The following is a 19,775-nucleotide window of genomic DNA, read 5'->3' as shown; positions in this document are numbered from 1 at the left end:
TCTGAAGTGTACCTGGTGTATAAGACGACCCCCCACTTGGAGGCATATTTTTCAGGGCCAAAAAATCGTCTTATACGCCGGCAAATACGGTAATATGATTCAGCTTACTATTTTTGGCAAGTTGATACCTTTTATCATGTCTGGTTTAAATATGTCTATTTCCCTTTATATATTTGAAAAGCAAGCTGTTTCTGTTCCCTCTTCAATCTGGGCAACCTTCTCAGTGTCCCCACACATCCCTGGGACCTCTCTGGATTCTGTCCTAGGTTGCGGCTCAAAGTGCCCTGCTCACAGAGGTGGTGTCCTGAGCTTGTCACCATTTCTGAAGCCTGTTTTTGAGGAAATCCTGTTACTCTTAACTGTTACACTTAGGACTTTTACTGGCATCACACTTGTTTTTGTTAGCAGTAGGTTAGCTTAGACTTGTGTCTTACCCATGCCCAAACAGCAATAGCAGCAGCAGCAACAACAACAACAAATTGCAAAGGTACCTCCAAGATGGGCAGCGGGCAAAGCTGAGCCTGTTTGGGAAGTCCCCGAGCTTTTCACAGCACCACAAGGAGCAAAGAAGAAAAGAGACCATTTTGTGTAAATGGATTTAGTGATGTGGTTAAGCACAACAAAGTTCTTTATGAAATGAAAAGTTTAATTGTTCAGACCTGTCTTAGGGCTTAATGCTTACTTAGAGGCTAAATGACTAATTTGACTAGCCATTTGTAATCAGTCACATTAACCTTTGAGTTCATTATCTTTTAAGTAGCTAAACATTAAATTGTCTATAATACATTGAAATATTAAAAAAGAGTATAATTTCTCAAGAAAAAAACTTTCTGACTTTCATAAGTACTGTATTTAATAGAGTGGTTATGTATCATTTTAGCCTCCTATACCTGGGCATTGCAAACTATTGAACTTAGTGTTAGACCATTTATGTGTTTATAATGGTTGCTGCTTTTTATGTTATTTTCCTGAGTACTTTAAGGATTATTTTTATTAATAGGCCAGTATTTCAATGCCAGAGAGAGAGTAAATCCTCTCTAAAATTTGGCTTTCAACCTTCTCAAGTTATGAGTGATTAAAATTTTTTTTCACGAAAACTCATTAGTCAAACATTGAAGAAATGTATTTTAAAACTCTTCCAAGGGGAAAAAAAAATTTTAACCTGCCAAGGTAGCATTTTCTCTCTCTCTTTCTCTTCAAGTAGTTGAATAAGCCAAATGGGTCAACATTCTTTTTAAATAAAGTATGTATTTGACTATCGTTCACAATTTATTTTTATGTTTACATACTAAATTTTATTTATGCAGTTTGTTAAAACCCAAATGCTTTTACACTTTTTTTTTCTATGCTAATATGCTATAGTTATAATTTCTCCATAGTCAGATAACACCAGGGATTTATTCTAGAATTATTAGTAGGTGTCCTTGGAATATTACTTGGCTAACAGTTTGGATTAGGGTTAGTGGTTTTAATGTATGTTTTGTTTTCCTAGAAATTGGTATGTAATTCCAGGTTTTTGTCAACAAACCTACTGTAAGCAGATAAGAGCTTGCCTTTTAAAGAATTCTGAAGTTACTTTTTCTGTAAATTAAGCATGTGAGTCTTGACAGTGATTCCCAGTCACAGCAGTTTATCAGAATCACCTGGAGAGCTTTGAAAGCAACAGCAGCGCCCCGATACCCTCCGAGGCTCTGACTGACTTGGGTTGGGATGGCCTTGGCGGTGATGTGGTCTACAAGCTCTTCAGGGATCCTGATGTGAGGCCCACCTTGCGAGTAATGGGGCATTAGAGGCACCTCACCCTCTTCTCCGTGGTTTTCAGCTGCACTCTGCACTCTGGAATCACTGGGGGAGCTGCACTCTGGAATCACTGGGGGAGCTACCGCAATTCTGATATATGGGTCTTACCCCCCCGGAAGTTTGGATTGCATTGTTTTAGGATATTGCCTGTGCATAGGGATTCTATAAAATAGCTAGGTGGATGTACACAAAGGCAAAGTTGAGAACCACTGGTCATCAACTTTTTTTCAGATGAGGAATCTGAGGTCCAAACCAAAGAGATGAAGTGGCTTGTCCAAGATCCACAGAACAGAACCAGAAATCTGATTTTTGGACTTGTAGTCAAATGTTTTTACCAGAACATCACATATTTTTATGCAAGTGTAGGTTTTGGCATGTCGGAAGAACCCACAAATTATGTTCCTTAGCTGCTTTGTCCAGAAAATGACAAATATTTTCTCTATTTAACACTGGAAATGTGAACATTAGCCAAGGTTTAATCATTACCTCAGTTATGACATAAGAGAGATTAGGAGCTAGGAATTAGACACTTTCATTTTAGAACTTGCATACACAATCTGGAAGCAAATGAAGCAAAGAAGATAACCCAACTGAAATGTGTTAGGCCAGATTAACCCCATGGTATTATTTCTGTAGCGTTAGTTGTTAAATGCTTGTGTTTATAAATGGGTCATTCTGTAGGAGAAGGTTGCACAGGCCTACGTGGTTGAAGTTCTAACTACAACATACATTACAAAGTGAACTTTATCAAAACATGAATAGGAAAGGTAGAAGTTAGAGCAGCGGCTCAGAAATACAATTTTTAGAATGTCAGAAAAGGGCAAGTATTGCAAAAATATTATAGGCTAGCTATCTAGTTACATGTTTGGGGGACACATGTGGTACTCGTAGGACAGAGGGAGGGTGTTGTTATCCTTCAGCCCACATCTAATTACTTCCCTAAACACACAAATTAAGCCTTTTTCTCGAGGCACCTCTAGCCCCCATAACTCCTGTACCTCGCTTTACTTACTACACTTGTGGTCTTTCTGTAGTCTTTAGCCTAGCATCTTTGTGGACATAGGATGTGTTTAAGAACTATATTTGAGTGAATGAAGTAGATTGCAAACTCTTAGGGTGCTATTTTACAAAATGTGATCTGCAGACCAGTAGAATCATCAGTAACAACTCTGGGGAAACGTGTCCAAAAGGCGAATCCTTAGTCTCCACTCCAGTTGCTGAATTGGAAGCTCCAGAGGTAGAGTTCAGTCATCAGTGTTTTAATAGCCTCCAGATATCCTGCTGCTCACTGTCGCAGGTGAGGATTACCACACCTTTTTGTATTCTCTGAAGGAACTGGAATGAAGAATAAGATGGTAGCATTTATAAAGGAATCATAGATGCCAGGCACTATGCTGGGTGCTTCACAGATATTATCACAGTGTTTAGCACTTAGTACCCCTAGCAGTTTGCTTTTGCTGTATAGTGAACTTAGCGGCTTTAGAAAACAATAATTACATCTCAGGATTCTTTGAGTTGGCAGGGTGGTTCTTGTGGTCTGGGCTGCTCGCCTGGTCCTCTGTTTCTGTTGCATTTACTAATGGCTCATTGACCTAAGCAAGTCACATGACCAAGCCTTGATTAAAAGGGTGGAGCCAAAGATTCCATCTCTTGATGGACACAGCAGTCACATTGCAAAGGTATGTGCAGGGATTGGAGGAATTTATGGCTGCTTTGTAATTTATTCAGTAAATATTTGTTGCTAGATTACAACTTATTTATTCTTCATAGAATATTAATGGCCTAAAGGTGCAAGATAGATATCCTTTGAAAACAAAAAGGACATTTAAAGAAAACCACCTTTGTGATTATTTAACATCTTGCTCTCTTTATCATGGAGTACTGTTTTACTCCTGCCTTCTACAGATGTTAAAGTCTTAAGGGACTTTTTTTTTTTTAAAGATTTTTATTGGGGAATTGGGAGTATGGGAACAGTGCTGGGGAATTGGGGGAAGGGGAACGGACAAGTTGCTGTCCTTTTGTTCTTCAGTCTACTTGTGGAGGACGTTGCTTCACTGGCCCAAGTTGGCACCATCATTGCGCTCTTCCCGGGCGAGGCAGATTAGTCACCGGCTTCTGGGCGGCCACTCTCTGCAGTTGCTGGCCACTCATGCTGGCTGCTGGCTACACACAGTAGCCCATGGCAACCCACTGCCATGGGGCTGTAGCCTACGCCGTCGCCGGCAACTCACGGCAGCCCAGCTCCAGGTTGAGCTGTTGTTCAGCATCTTAGCTGTGGAGGGCAGTGTCACTGGCCCTCATATGTGGGATCCAAACTGGGGCTCTCTGGCGTCCCAAGCCAGTTCTTAACCATCACGCCACTTGGCTGGCCTGGGACTTTTTTTTTTTTTTGGTACATGGATCCGTAACAAAAATTGGTACAATAAATAATAGGTTCAAATTTCTAGATACTTCAATACAGCATTTTTTTTCTTTTAAAAATACAATTATATCGATGTTTATTTTGGGGTCTTGGTGGGGGCCTTCCTTGGAGTAGGTTTATCAGTCATAACAATACCCTTGAGTCTGTATATACCCAATTTCAAGTTGAGTATATGTATGTGTGTGTGTGGGGAGGATGGGGGCGTGATTGGTGTAGACACCAATTCAAGGCATGTAGTAAAATACCAGTTGCTAGAAGAATATTCTTTCATGCCGTGTCCACCTCAGACCTCAAAACTGAATCTTTAAAGATGCATTTTATTCTTATTTGAATTACAGGGTGACTACATACTCATTATAGAAAATTTGGAAATGTATAGGTATATCCAGAACAATAAAATAAAAAAATCACATGTATATACTCTTACCACCCAGAGATAACAGCACAAATGCTTTTTCTGAATCAGATATTAAAATGCCCCTTTTTCTTATATGCAAGTATTTTAATTTTGTATGGGAGTAGTCTATTCATGAGGCACTAAAACTTCATGATGCAACCATTGCCTAATCTATTCATATTTAACAAATGTGTACTAATTATGCCTATTATATATGTAGTTAATAAAAATGTAGGCTGCTATAAGGTAGCATTTCCATGCTTAAATGCCCTGTTTCATAACTTCTACATTAAAGCCTGTTTTTTCCTACTCTTTATTTTGTTAATTTGTCTATTCTGTTAATTCCCTCTTGGTGTTTTCCCGTTTTTCTTCCTTTTCTCAGTTGAAGGGACTTTTCTTTCTTATTACCATGTGTTCTTTTCTCCCATTGTTATTCTTGCCTACATTTCCATATTTATTACTCTGGTTGTTACTATTATTATTATTTAATTGGGGAATTGGGGAAGGGGAACAGCTTTGGGGAATCAGGAAAGGGGAACAGACAAGTTGCTGTTCTTTTGTTCTTCAGTCTAGTTGTGGAGGATGTTGCTTCACTGGCCCATGTTGGTATGATCATTGCACTCCTCCCAAGTGAGGCAAATCGGTCGCCGACCACTGGACAGCTGCTCATGGCGGCTCTTGTCAGCTCACGCTGGTTGCCAGCCACTCACACTGGCTGTCAGCCACACACGGTAGCTTATGGCAGCCCACTGCAGCCCCACTGCAGCCTACGCCGTTACAGGTGACTCATGGCAGCCCAGCTCCAGGTTGAGCTGTTGTTCGCCATCTTAGCTGCAGAGGGCACAGCATCACTGGCCCATGTGGGATCCGAATCGGGGCCCTGCTGCTCAGAGCTGGTGTCCCAAGCCAACTCGTAACCAACATGCCACTCGGCGGGCCCTCTCTGGTTATTTTTATACTTTCCATTTTTCCATCTAGACCTATTGTTTATTAGATCTTGAGAGATTAGCTATGAATTATTGCCGTGGAGATCACATTTTATCTTTCACCATTTCTTCTTTTTAGAAGTATTGATACTTCAGAAAGGAAGTGGGTCCTTCCTTGATGCTTAGCCCTGCCACTATTTGTGCTCTTTTAAGGAGTTTAACTTAATCAACTTTTGGCTTTCTCTGTGATGTCCTGCTATCCCCAAACAAAACAAACCAAAACATAACTGCCTCTCTAAATTCCTGACCTTCTTGCTCACACACATACATTCACTAACATAAGATTTTGACTTCTAGGCTGCAACTTTTTATTTGAAACCTTGTATGTTTGCATAAACCCTTGTCACTCAAAATTAGGGTGAAAAAAAAAAGGGTAGTTTTTGAGTTTTAAAAGAGGAAGTTTCTTTTTTAATCTGTAACATCTGGTTCTGACCACAGGGGGGAAAAAAAAAGACTTAAATCCCTATTCATCTTGCTCTTGCCTTCAAACAGTTTGATTTCTGATAACATTTTTATTTTATTGTAGCCTGTAGGGTCAGATTTTTTGGTTAATGACTTATAACATATCTGAAGGTTGTGCCTAACCCTTATATTTCTCTGAGTAGTTATAATGTAACATGTAACATTTCAAATCGTTGGATAGGGTTAAATTTAATCATTGGGTTAATGAAACTTTGAAGAAAGAAATTATTGTTAAATCCCCTGTGTAGATGTCTTGTTTTAGAGACAACAACAAAAAGCAGACACATTCAATTCATCTACTGATGATGTTTTATTTTTATATTTTATTTTAACGGGAATAGGTAATAAATTCACATAGGCAGAATTCAAATGGTGTTAATAATAAATAATCTTTATTTTTAAAACTCCACTTTTTTAAACTAATGCTTTACATCTCTGTTCAATATAACAAGTTTAAAGAAGCATTTTTGAAAGGGACATTTTTTTAAAAAATAATTTTCTGAGATTTCTCTGTACGTTAGCTTATCTCATACAAAAACTAAATATGTAACTGCTTCTGGTAATGGGTGTCACCTTAAAATTTAGAATGACCAACATCAGGTGGCCTGGACCTACTCTTCAGCTGGCACCTGAGATGCATGCAGCTCAGTAATTAGCCCTCATCTTGTTTTTATCCTTGTAATGAAAATGACCAGTGGAAACTGCCTTACTCCACCTTGAACAGGTTAATGAAAAGGAGAGAGCTTCCATTTTCTATTATTGTTCTTTCTGCTTCAATGTGTAGAGTTAGGGAATGCCTGAGGAAGAGGAATTCATACCCAAGAAAATCAAGTTGTCTTGATATCTGAATCTAAAAGTTACAAACTTAAATTAGGCCTAGTTTTACCAACATTGACTTGCATATTTATATCAGAAATTTGAAAATATTTTATTGGAAAACTGAATTCTTCTAAAAATCCTGAGTTTATTATGTGAAGTTGGTGGTGGTGTTTTCAATGGAAGGAAGATGAATTTAAAAAAAAAACACAAAACACCACATAGTATTATATACACAATGACAATGACAGGTTGAAGAAATGATGAAACAGTTTTCCTTCTGATATTAGCCTCAATTCCTGGTCTTTGGCAATTTCACATTCAGCTTTCAGGGTGTTAAAAGATAACCTGAGGCATATTAAAATTTTTAAGATTTTATTTGAGCAAAAATCAGTTCGAATCTGGCAGCATTCAACCTAGAGTCAAGGAGAAAGGTCTGAGGAGCCGTACAAAAGTCGCAGCTTATAGGCAGAAGGGTGTGGTAACGAGGAAGTTATTATACTAGGCAAAAAAAGCAGGTTGGTTTTTCCAGGGTTACTTCCCTGTAAGGGGATGACAGGGGTCTCTTAGGCAGATTTCCTAACGAGTGCTCATCATGTGATTCCTGATTGGTTAAATCCTGATTAAGATTTAGTGTCTGGGGGAGCAGAAACCAATTAGGCTGAGCCTGGGGATGTGAGGCTTAGCATAAGCAACTTCATTTTGAACCTGATGTTTTATTTTAACAGAGAATAAACTTGGACTGAAAAGTAGCCACTGGGGAGGTCAGTCTCTTGAGGTCATAAGCTTGTTTCAGGGACTGAATGTGCAAAAAAGAGCAGAAGCCTTTTTCCTCCTTCTTTACACAGACAACCAGAGAAGGCACGGGGATGGATATTCTATATATAATTATAGACTATACATATATATGTATATGCATATGCATATGTATATAAGTATATATATTTTCTATGTATACACACATATAGTCTATATGTTAATATATACATATAGTATATATACACACACACATATATATATAACACACTGAAAACTCCACATATTCATGATTATCTGTATCCATTAATAGGTAATACACCCATATGTTAATCTAAATAAGTAAATATTACTTAAGAACTGAAATCATGTACGCTGTGAGTCTGGTTTCTCTTGCTCAGCATTGTGATTATAGGTATCATCCTATTTGCTGCATGTTGTTGCAGTTTGGTCATTTTCATTAATGTTTATTATTCCATTTGAATATTTCACAATTTATCCATTCGGCTGTTGATGGACATTTGACTAGTTTTGAATAATGTTGCTGTGAAGGTTCTAGAACATGTTTTTTGGTATATGCATGTATGCATTTCTGATGGATATATAACATATACCTAAGAATGAAATTACTGTGTCATAGGATATGCATATATGCTGTTTTAGTAGAATTTGTGTATATGTTTTTAACATTGTAATATGCTTACATGGTATTTATTATTAACTTGTTTGGTCATTTAAAAATGAGTTATGGCTGATTAATTGGTTAGCCTAGCTCACAAGAAAGTGTTGCCTATTTAAATTGGTGGCAAAATGTATGTGTGGTTGGATTATGACACTGGGCCTGTGTTACAACCTTTTTGAGTTTGCGGTTCCTCTTCTATAAATGAGAAGATCCAAATAATTATATGATTTCCAGGATACCTTCATCTCTATGTGATTAATTTGAAATGTCATAAAAGAAGGTTACGTAAGTATGCTTTTGTGATAGGTGCTAAGTCAGGGAGAACAAAGCTACCTGATCAGGTTAATGTTGATCATATCATTTTCACAATAAATAATATTGGGATATGCAGAAATCTGCGTTTTTTTCAGTAAGCAGGCATGACTTTTAGTAGTAGGCTAATTCACATAAGACTCATCATGTTAAAATAATGAATTTTTATTTTTTTACGTGGTAACAGTTATCAAGGAGTTTAACAGAGAATATTTGAAATTGACTTATAGCACTAAATTTTACCATCCAAATACCTAACTTGATAACCTAGGCTTTTATATCCAAAGAAATCCTTGTATTTTGGTTAAACTTTCTGTTGAATTAAATGGATTAAATGGGAACAGTTGTGTTCAGTCGCATTAATATTTTTAGTGTTGGCTGACTATATTTTAAAAGTCATTCTTTTTCCTCATGGCCTTTTCCATGTATAATCTGTATTCACAAGTCAGTTTCAGAGTGGGAAAAAATGAGCTAATATTTCACAGGTGAATAATAACTAGTTTTTAGGAGGCCATGTTTAATTCATTTTTGTGAGAGCCTTTTTTGACACTTGCAACTTCATTTCTTTTTCAAAGCTTGTAGTGTGCCCCTAGATCAGTTCTTCAGCTGTACTTAGAGGATGTTGGAGGTACTGCAGGGTGAAACTTCTACACTCCCTGTGATTGTCTGAACTTTGCCTCAGCCCTGTCCGTGGCTGGGAACTGGAAGTTATAACAGGCATTTTATTGAGTCTTTATGAAGTAGAATTTATTCAATTTAATGTAGTATCTTTTTTTCCCTCTGAAATGGAATGTCCCTCTTGTTCTTGTGGTGTGAAAATATTACTTAATGTCCAATAGATGATTGGTTTTGTGTTAATGCCCTTTTGCAATCCTGTGTTAGTTTTCCCTATTGTTGTTGCTCCCCATTTCAAAGTCTTTTAAATAAAAGCATCTGGAAACTAGTGGTTTATAGAACACGTTCCTCCATTAGTCCTTTTATATTGAAAAGCCTGCTTCTCTGCATCCCTGTTTTTCAGAGCTTCTTAGTTAATTTTACCCTTGATTTATGACTCTGAGCTGCCTCTCGGAGTGTTGGGCATCCTGTGTGTTCTGCCAAGAGCTCTAGTCTCTTCCTGCCTTTCTCTTTCCTTCACTCAGGTGCCAGAATGGAGCAGCAGTGCCCTGAGGGCTCTGCAGCTGCTCCTTTCAAGCTGCCACACTCCCTGGCCCAGCTCCAGCCTGTGGTGGTGAGTTCTCACTCCAGCACAGGCTGCACCATGATCCTTCTCTCTGATTAGAGGCTCTCGTGATAAAATTAGTTACCTGGGCTTGATTGACATTTTCCAAGGATATTTATGCTGGTGGGTAGGCGGGGAGGCCCTGATAGCTCTTTAATTATTAAGTTACAGAGAGATAGATAGCAGAGGGAAAGACTAGTATTAGGTGGAAAAAGCACATTTGTGGCATTTGGAGAAGATGTTTTTTATATCTCAGCTGGAAAGTCTTACTGGCATCACTCTGCTATTCTTGAGGATAGAAGCAGACACAGCAGAAGGAACCAGACACTTGCATTTAGGAATCTCAGAGGATATTGATGATTGAGGGAGATTACTGAAGGGAACTGAACTTGCTCCTGTCTCAAATGAAGGCATGCGTGAGCCACACTTAACTGAACTAGTGATGTGTGTGGTCGTTTTCTATTTCCTGTAGTAGGAGGAAGCAAGCCCTCTCTCTGACCTCTGGCAACGCTGTTAACCAATCAGAAGAAATGAGTTCTTTTCCAGGATAGAGATGTGGGGCTGAACTGGGGTGTGGTGATGAGGTTATGATCAGTCTAATGCTGGTAATTTACAAATATGAAAAGCACAGACTGTTCCAGGACTGGGCCATCAAGGACTAGATGTTAGTTCTTTAGGGTTATTGAGCAAGAGGGTTGACAAATGAAAGTCCTGTCAGTAGTTGCCTTTGAGGTCTGTCCTGAAAGAGCAGCTGAATTGTTCAAAAACAAAGATGTTTCAACCTTATGTGATAGGAGCTGACTCCCAGCACATTGGTGAGGTCATGAGAGGGACTGATAGGTGGGTGGTTTGGGACAACGGAGTGGAATCTTCCACAAATCTTTAAATAGGTACTTAGATCTTGGGGCTGCTTTACGTGCGCTTTTACCTAGAGGCAGAACAATGTAAAATAAAAGATCTTCTGAGGTTCCTGCTAAACCTGTGGTTTTTCAGCTGTTTAAACATGCATATGAATCACGGAAATCTATTCATTGGCATTAAAGTGCAGATAATGATTCAGTAGTTCTGGGGCAGGGCCTGAGATTTTGCATTTTTACAACCGTGAAGTGATGTTTATGCTGCTGGTCCATGGATTGAATTTTCAGTTTAATTATTAGACATTTATTTTTGTTCTTGCCCTAGATCTTGAATGCCAAATTGAAATCTAAGGCCCACAAAGTAAATATTATCACTCATTCATGTTTAGCCTTTCTTTCTTTATACTTGATTATGAAAATACTATTCACAATGAAAAAAGATATACTTTATTACTGTGTGTGTGTGTGTGTGTGTGTGTGTGTGTGTGTGTGTGAACTATGGGAAGAAGAATAATAATAGATACTAATAGAATCCAAATTCATTCCACTAACCAACACACTGGAAATTCTATTTGATCGGAAACCAAATGCTAGGGTGTGCATTGCTATTTGCAGACATGTCATGCAGCACCATACTCACATGTGCATTATACCAAACAGATGTCTGAGACACAGATTTTTGTGGCATATTTTGACACAGGAAATACATCAGGCTTCATAAAACTTAATGGAAAAATGTATTGCTTCACTATGGTCCATGTTTAAAGAGCAGATTGCAGTGCATTCGGTGGAATCCAGCGGGTGTTATTTTTGAGAGCTTTGGCACTTTCCTACCAGAGATGTACAGGAATGTCACTTGGTGGGATGGTGATTGATTGGCTATTGATAATGTGGTGTTTGGGCTTGGTCATATTGACTATTCTATTTTAGATCATGGAAAAATGATACATTTCTTTACTACACTAAATATTTATCTGATGAGTCATTTCTGGAAGTGAGGGAATTACTGTGGTATTTTGAAATGGAAACGCATCTTTTCAGATGTGCATCACAATGTGATCTCTGAGCCTGTTTCGAATGGTAATCCACCAGGGGCTGAGAGCCTGCCAGAGTACAACATCTGCTTCGAAGACATAGCTTTGGTGCATTTCTCTCTGTGTGCTGTTGTTTTCTCGATTTGTTAAATCTAGGTTAGATTCCATCAAGGGTACGGGGAAGGAACCCTCACAATTCAGTTATTATCTTACAATAGAGAAAACTTCAACCAAAGCTTTTAAATTTGGATCAAGATCTAAGAATTCCTGGTTATTAAATTATACCCTGTGCTACGTTTTATTGAAAATGGTTTTCTTTCTCAAGCTGCCCCTCCATGCAGTCCTCCCTGGGGGGTTCCGGTTTGTAGGCCCCTGCATCCTTGAGCAGCCTGGGTAGATGGTGAGCCTGTGCTGTGAAATGGGCAGGCCTGCTGCACAGGGAGGCAGTTTAACACCTCCTGTGTGGCCTGGCTACCCTGTCTGCCTCTTCCCTGAGTACAAGACACTTCTGACCCTGCAGCCTGCCACATTGCCAGACCGACCTACACCTACATATCTTTGTCGAACAGGGTTATTGCTTTTGCTCCGGCGTGTTCTTCTGCCTTTCCACTGCCTCTCTCAACTTTTTTTAGGAGTCCCAGAGTTGAGCACTTTCTTCCTTTAGCTCCTGTGTTCCTGAAACATGTTGAATGTACCTTAGTTATACAGTTAACACTGTATTATAATTGTGTTTTTATATGTAATTACCCACTTAGATTATAAGCCCCCAAAGGGCAGGGATATAACTGGTTTTCACCTTACTACCCCCATTACTTACCATAGTAGCAGATCATAGCAGAGCCTCAAAAGATATTTGTTGAGTGAATACATTTTATTTCAAGTCACTGGCATTCTGTATATGTAGATCACAATTTCTGTGCATATAAAATTATTCCAAAAAACAGGAAGAACTGACATTTGTGCAAGCAAGCTAGACTTTTAGACAAGTGAGCTGCATCATGAGGTAAGATACATCAGAAAATGAAAAGATTAACTGGTATTGCTTTTATAGTCTGATCTTTGTGGATTATTTGTAGCTTTTCTTTTTGTCATATTTAATTGCTTTACTTGGTTATACAGGAAATAAAATTTATGTTATTACATGATCCTTCTCCTGTTATTCTGATGTTTACCTGAATATTAATAATAGCTTCTTTTTTAAAAAAAATTTGGATTTTCTTATTACTAGTAAGTTTCAAATGATAAGTATCTCCAGGAGAGGGATAAAGATTGATTCTTGTGCTTAGTGTATAAATTAAACCTTAGCAGTATGGGTATAGCAATACAGCTATTGACCAACCATTTCACTTAAAAGAATTTACATGGGTGGACAGGCACAATGATCTCTTCAGCAGTATTTTAAAATGTCCTCTCAAGATTATTATAATGATGGTTTAGGTGTAGCAGGGAGCTAAAAGAATGATGCTAAAAAAATCAGTATGTATACTTCAGTGTTGATAAGTAAGGGATTATTAATAGTGTTGGAATTTTAAAAAGAGACCCAGTGAATAGAATTAGACAAGCCAGCATCCAGAATGATTTCTTATCTAGACATATGTCAAATGTAGTTACGTTCATTGTCTTCAGAAAACATGTGGTTTAAATGGCAGCTCAATTAAAAGACTTCCACAAAGTCTATAAACATTACAGGTTTTCGCTTACATATTCCATACATAGGATGTTAAGGGGATTCTTTCCCTTTGACTGAGCCTTTAAGACTTATAGAAATTAAGTCTGTTGTCAGTAGAAATCAGTGGATTAGCCTAATGGTGTTTTCACAGTTCAGTTAATTGTGTGGTTATCTAAATAAATATGATTGGGGAATTCACTGTAGTGGCAGGCGGCTTTATAATTAGTGCAGTCCAGATTTCTTGTGAAAACCTCTCTTGGTTGAGAGCAGCTTCTATAATACTTTATGTTATTGGCTGGGGTTCTGGTTCAGCCGGAGAGTCTAGTGGCCTCACTCAACATCTGTTGCTGTCATGCAGTTGGGGAATCTACTAGAGCCTTTTGTTATGACTGCTTGGGCTTCCTCACAGCATGGCGACTAAATTCCAAGGGTATTTTCTAAGATGTAAAGGCAGAAACTGCAAATCTCGTAAGGCCTAGCCTCAGAATTTACACAGTGTCGTTTCTTCCACATCCTGTTGGTCAAAGCAAGGCACAGCCTGGCCCAGGTACAAGGGAAGAGGAAATAGACTGCGCTCCTTGATGGACAGAGCTGCACACATGTTTGGGCCATCCCTAATTCACCCTGTATCCCCTGAGATAAGCGCTGTTGTCATTCATTCTTTAGAGAGGAGGCAAGTCAGGCTTAGAGAGGTTAATTTAGTACCCAAGGTTATCCAGTTACTAAGCTCCAGTTTAGGTAAATTTGACTCTGCAGCTGGGGCTTTTCACTATAATAATATGTTGCCTTCAGGGTGTATGTAGGCAGATTAGATGTATTTGTCTTTCTGCTCTAAAGCCAGTATCTGATGGGTGGTTTTATTGATGTGGGTTATTCCCACAGACTGAAATAGTTAAGGGATTTGATTCATGTTATTGATTAGCCATCATGTGGTAAACATAACAGTCTCCCTAAATTTGGATATTTCTAAACTCTTGGTTGAGATGAAAGTTAAAAATTCTTAGGCCTGATAGTATCCTATGCCTACTACACATATTAGCACATTTCCTTACCAAGAGCAAATAAATAAAACCTACTTTCTAAACCATAAGTTTTCCAATGGGGATACTCCGTTCTACTAGTCTGCATTTTTCATATGGTTTCAATATTCTAGTGTTTACTATTCATTAACATTAAACACAGAGCTTTTAAATTGCCTTTTATTATGATTTTTTAAAATTTCTGCTGCTTTGTGGTTTTCTTTGTTTTGAGAGCTGATGTTATTCAAGGATTTTCCTTTGTTAGAAAAAGAAAAGGAAATGTAAGAGATGCTTATTATGGTAAAGAACAAAATAAAAATCAAGCCTTCCAAATGTACTAATGGCTTTTTATACTTACTATAATTTCAATTTTCTGTGTTAGCTTTTGTATCCTGACTTCAGGATTTCTGCAGTCTCAGACTGAGGCATATTGAGGAATGTCTGGAAATTGAAAAGGTTATGTAGCATGTTATACTTACATATTAGTTGCAGGTTGTGAAATGGATTCACAGTTTTTGCCTAAAGCATATGGGCTTTTAATGCCAGAGCCATCTAATCACCTCCTACCGGCCGGAATAAAAGTGGTGATAGCGCCATAGAAACTTATGGGACCTCAGGACTTAGGTACATAATCACCTCTTGATACGGAGGAAAAACTTCGGATGGGAGAAGCTTTCAGTTCATTTTCACATCATGGAGTAATGAGATAGGGTGACCTCTGTGCTACTGATGCCATGTTCTCCTCCACTGTATCCCAGTATTTTTTTAATGAGGCTTTTTGTTGTAAATGTAGAAACCGCTTCTCTAGAAAGGCCTTATAACCACCACTCAGCTACAGAATAAGTCATATCCAGTTTAACTTTTGCCAGTTTAAGAAAATCTTAGACCTATTTTTAAAAAAATATATTTGTTGTTGTTGCTGTATTCAGAAAGTTTAAGAATTTTATAGTGGTCCTGGAAAATCTTACTGCTAATAATTGGTAAATTATGACAGCCATGATTTTCTATGATTGCTTTACCTTTTTGTTTTTCATTTTGAAAGAAAAAAAGTCCCAATATAGTCTTAGTGCTTAAAAAATAAATAGCATTTCTCTGTGGGACCGTAGACATCTAAATTACTTTTTTCCCTTGAACCATTATCATACATACATGTCACATACCTGGTAACCTGAAGAAAAATGAGGGTAATTGAATCTTCTGCTCATATGTGACTATAAATTTCTTTTATGCTGTTGTATGACAAAGAGTATATGTGATGTGCTGATTTATCTCTATAACTATCAGGGACTTTCTTGCTCCTAAAAATAATTCAACTTGAGTTGCGATTTTTTAGGAGACTATTAAGAAGACAGGTAATAAGGTCACCAATTAGAATTAGACTTTTCATTTTATTTAAATAGTTCCTGGACTGTTTGATCTTTGTATTCCCTGCTTTATCTTATTCTAAAAATGTGAAATTATAATTGAGCCCTTCTTTTAGGGAAGTTTTTGAAAAAATACTCGTGTGCCACTGGTGAATGTATTATGGAGAAAGGGCTAATCCTTTTGAGAAAACTGGGAATTAATGGTTAAGTAAATGGTTTGGGGTGACTGCACCAGAGATGCCTTCTCGACTTGATAGCCCAAGCAACCTGCCTGGATATCGGGGGCCTGTCAGAGGATGAGGGGGAGGCGGTGTCTGGAAATCTATTTACTGTCCTACAGACACACTGTAAGTTTGCATGAGAAAATCAATATAGTAATGGCTTTTCAGTGACATTTTGTTTCTTGTTGAAAATAGGAAAATTTCAAGAAAAAAATAAAGAGAAAAATTATTAAAAACCATCCAGAGATTGTTTATGTCTTTTTGTATATAGCCAATATTTTTTTCTATTTATCTATTATACGATAGTTAGCTTTTTAATAGAACTGATACTGTACTGGCATACTATTTGTTATCCTGGTTTTCTCACTTCACACTTTTATTACATGGTGTGTATGTGTGTACACCTACACATAAAACATTTTGATGTGGTATCCATATTAGATTATACCAAAAATAAACGAGACTGTCTTGGTAAAATTGCACTTGTTTTTATTTTTATATTTGCCCTACCATATCAATAAAGATAATTTTTACCCCAGGAGAAGAGATGGAATCAATCTCATGATTTTGGTTTTCTCCTGTCAGTAACACACAGCATGAGCACCGGAGTGATGAGCTATCTTTCTTCCTTCTGTGGTTCATTTGTCTTTTACTTGCTCCAATCCAAGACAGCAGGGTTGAAGTTGGAAAAAGGTATCAATAAGAAACATTTCCGGCACTACAAGAACGAAAGAACTCAGGGAACAGATAGTGTGATGGGAAACTATGTTATGCTTCCTCAGGAAATACGACAAATGTGTTCAGTGTACTTGAGTTTCTGGAAACTGCGCGTGGGGAATGTAGCATTAATTTCCTTTTGCCTACTGCTATTTTGCCATTCACAAATGAACTTTTTGAAAAACGGGCAAGAAAAGAAAGATCTCAGAACTCACAGGACAGAATTTTTTTTTTCTAATTTAGAGTCAAACCCTGTATTTTAAATTGTCTTTTCAAATGGATTTTATTAAAATTCTTCATCAAGGTTTAGAAAGTTGATGCCTTACTGCAAATGTAGTTTTTTGTAAACTGTTTTTATATACTGTTCCTATCTATCTGTTCATTAGCGCTGATTTGGAGTCAGGAAATCCTTTCCTATTTATAGTTCTTTAAATAGTTTCATGGTCCTTGAAAGTAACATTTGTTGGATATCTGTTATGTGTAAGAAGCCGTTACAGGTAAAATTAGACTTTTTCTTCTCCAACAAAGACTTTTGCTCTGATAGAAATGCAATGCAACATGTATACAAAATAACCGTGATGCTCTTTAGAGAAACCGTTTTGCTGTGGCAGGTAATGTGAAATGGCAGACGTGGTGTGGCACTTGAGAGCCTGATAGATCGCCTCAGGGAAGGGGTATGGAAATGATGCCACAGGAGTACTTGGACATAAAACTGGAGCAGGTAAAAGTTAAACAGGCCGAGACATAGAACTTGGGATCGGAGAGGAGGAAGGGATGGATTCACTTGAGGTGTGGATCAGGAAAAGCAGGAGACCATTCAGATAGCTTGAGGACAGCCCAGAGAAGTGATGTGAGAAGCGGTGGAAAGGTAGCTTGGTCCCATGGAAGGTAGAAATCTTTGAAGAAAATATTATTGTAGGATAATTTTAAACTGTATTCTATTGAGTAAAAACCTAACAAAAGTCTTGAAATGTCAAATATAATAAAAGTTAAAACAGTGGATTAGGATATGTAACAACTAAAAGAATAATTAAGGATTTTTCATTAGAAGCAGTGAAGGCTCACTAATTGACATAATTCAGATTCTTATTTCACTATACATTTTTTTATGGTGGCCTACTGGGAATTGCAAAGAAAAAAAGTGAATCTCGATTTTAAAATAATGTTTCAAGGTCGAGTTTGTTTTGTTTGTTGATTATCAAATTGCTTTTATCAATATACTTAAGTATAAACTTCTAGTGTTTCTATTTCTTTGGAAAAGAACCTAACAAAGAAAATCAAACAAAACCAAGTTCTAGCTTTTGGTTGCTTCCATGTGATTCTCATACCAATGATTACTTTCCCCTAAGTTCACAGAACTCGCACTGTATTTTATCTTAAATAAAAAGGACTGTAGGAGTAGATTTTTTTTTTCTTTTCTCTTTCAAGTAACAGACTGGTCTATATTTTTAAGATTTACTTTACAAAAGGGTACTTGTTACAGATTAGATTTAATCAAAGGACCTCTAACACCAAAGACAAACGAGTTTTCTTTATTGAAGTAGATATTGTTAAGCTTTTAAACCAGATGAAAGTACAAGTGATCAAATTATACTGTAGTAGGGTTCTCATAATAAATTTTCCATGTAAAACTGCTTGTTGAAATCATCAAAGCGATGGCGTTAATCCTACTTTGGCATTGCCACAAAGTTAAAATAACTGGCATTTAAAAATATTATTTGGGAAGCTTTATTGCATATATTGAGATAAGGTTTATTACAGTCCTTTTCTTCTTGCCGACTGCTCTCATAATCATAGGAGATTTTAAAATCCACATGAAAGGCCCCATTCAACCTTGGAGTTATCTAGTTTGTAGCCTAGTTCACCTTCACTCTTATCTACGCAGTGCAGGGCCACTTTCTGGTCAGCACTGCATCAACCCAAACATCATAAACTCCTCTGTCTTTCATTGATTACCAGCTTTTTCTGGTTCTATCTCAGCCTTATTCTCACTACATTTTTCTATACCTTTGGAGTTCTCTTAAGTCCTTTAGATTCATTAAGAGTAGGGTTATGTATCTTCATCTTTGTACCATCAGTGCCTAGACCACGCCTAGTATATAATAGACAATCAAGATTTGCAGAATAAATGACTGAATGGATGAATCAAAAACTTACCCATTGTTTGTTGTGGAATTATGAAAGCCCACCATAGCAATTGATGATCTTAATAAGGCGATGGTGAGTTTACCATATTAAGATGGCTATCAGTTTAATGGACTATGGAAGAAAGACTATTATGATAAATATACTTTTAAACCGAAGTGGTAGGTAGAATTAATAAGTAATTTGTTGAGTGTTTTTAAAATTAGATGTGTGAGGCTCTTCCCTACAGGTCTGAAATACTTCTCACAACTCAGTGAGACAGGTGTTTTTATTTAAACTTTTTAGAGATGAGGAAACTGATTCAGAGAGAGAAGTTAAGTAACTCGTTCAAGACTACTAGCAGACTAAGGATATGAAACCAGTTCTTCAGGGCCAAACTCTTGAACATAGGATAGTTGAGAGATTAAGCAGAATGTCTCTTGAATATCGCCTGGGAACTTGTCAAAGGGTACTACTACATTTGAACATGATAGGCATATTTCCTGTTTGAGTTCTGTTTAAGTAAAACATTTGTACATTGTCCATTGAAAAGAGCAAATGTATTTACCCTGAGGGCATCATCCTTATTTTGAGGGATAGCCTCTTGCTTTTAATAGATGCTTATAGGCAACATGTTGAAGAATATACTACAGAGATAGCAAAGGATGCCCAGGGTTCATCTTTCCCAGCCACAATTTTGGGCTTCACCTCCCCCATGGATTATGTATTCTTTAATAGAGGAAAAAGACCTTCCTTGGTTACCTATTTGAGTGTAGTTTTGGGACTGACATCATGTGCTAAATTCCTTTTTAAGCAAGCTGTTCAGTTTCTACAAGGTAACATGGAGCAGCTTGAAAAATTGTCCTACTTTCTGTGTCTCAGGTTAGATCATTTCTGCGCACAATTCTCACTTCTTTA

The 19,775-nt window shown here is 37.5% G+C and overlaps 1 protein-coding gene across 7 annotated transcripts in view; it reads left to right on the top strand.

The window, feature by feature from the left end:
• The window catches only part of CBLB (Cbl proto-oncogene B), a 225,392-nt gene that overhangs the window by 62,951 nt on the left and 142,666 nt on the right, over window positions 1–19,775 (top strand). The gene's annotated exons all lie outside the window — the stretch shown is intronic.

Source organism: Hipposideros armiger, unplaced genomic scaffold, assembly GCF_001890085.2.
Source record: "Hipposideros armiger isolate ML-2016 unplaced genomic scaffold, ASM189008v1 scaffold_448, whole genome shotgun sequence".
Classification (NCBI taxonomy): Eukaryota; Metazoa; Chordata; class Mammalia; order Chiroptera; family Hipposideridae; genus Hipposideros; species Hipposideros armiger.
This window is presented reverse-complemented; position numbering and strand designations above follow the sequence as displayed.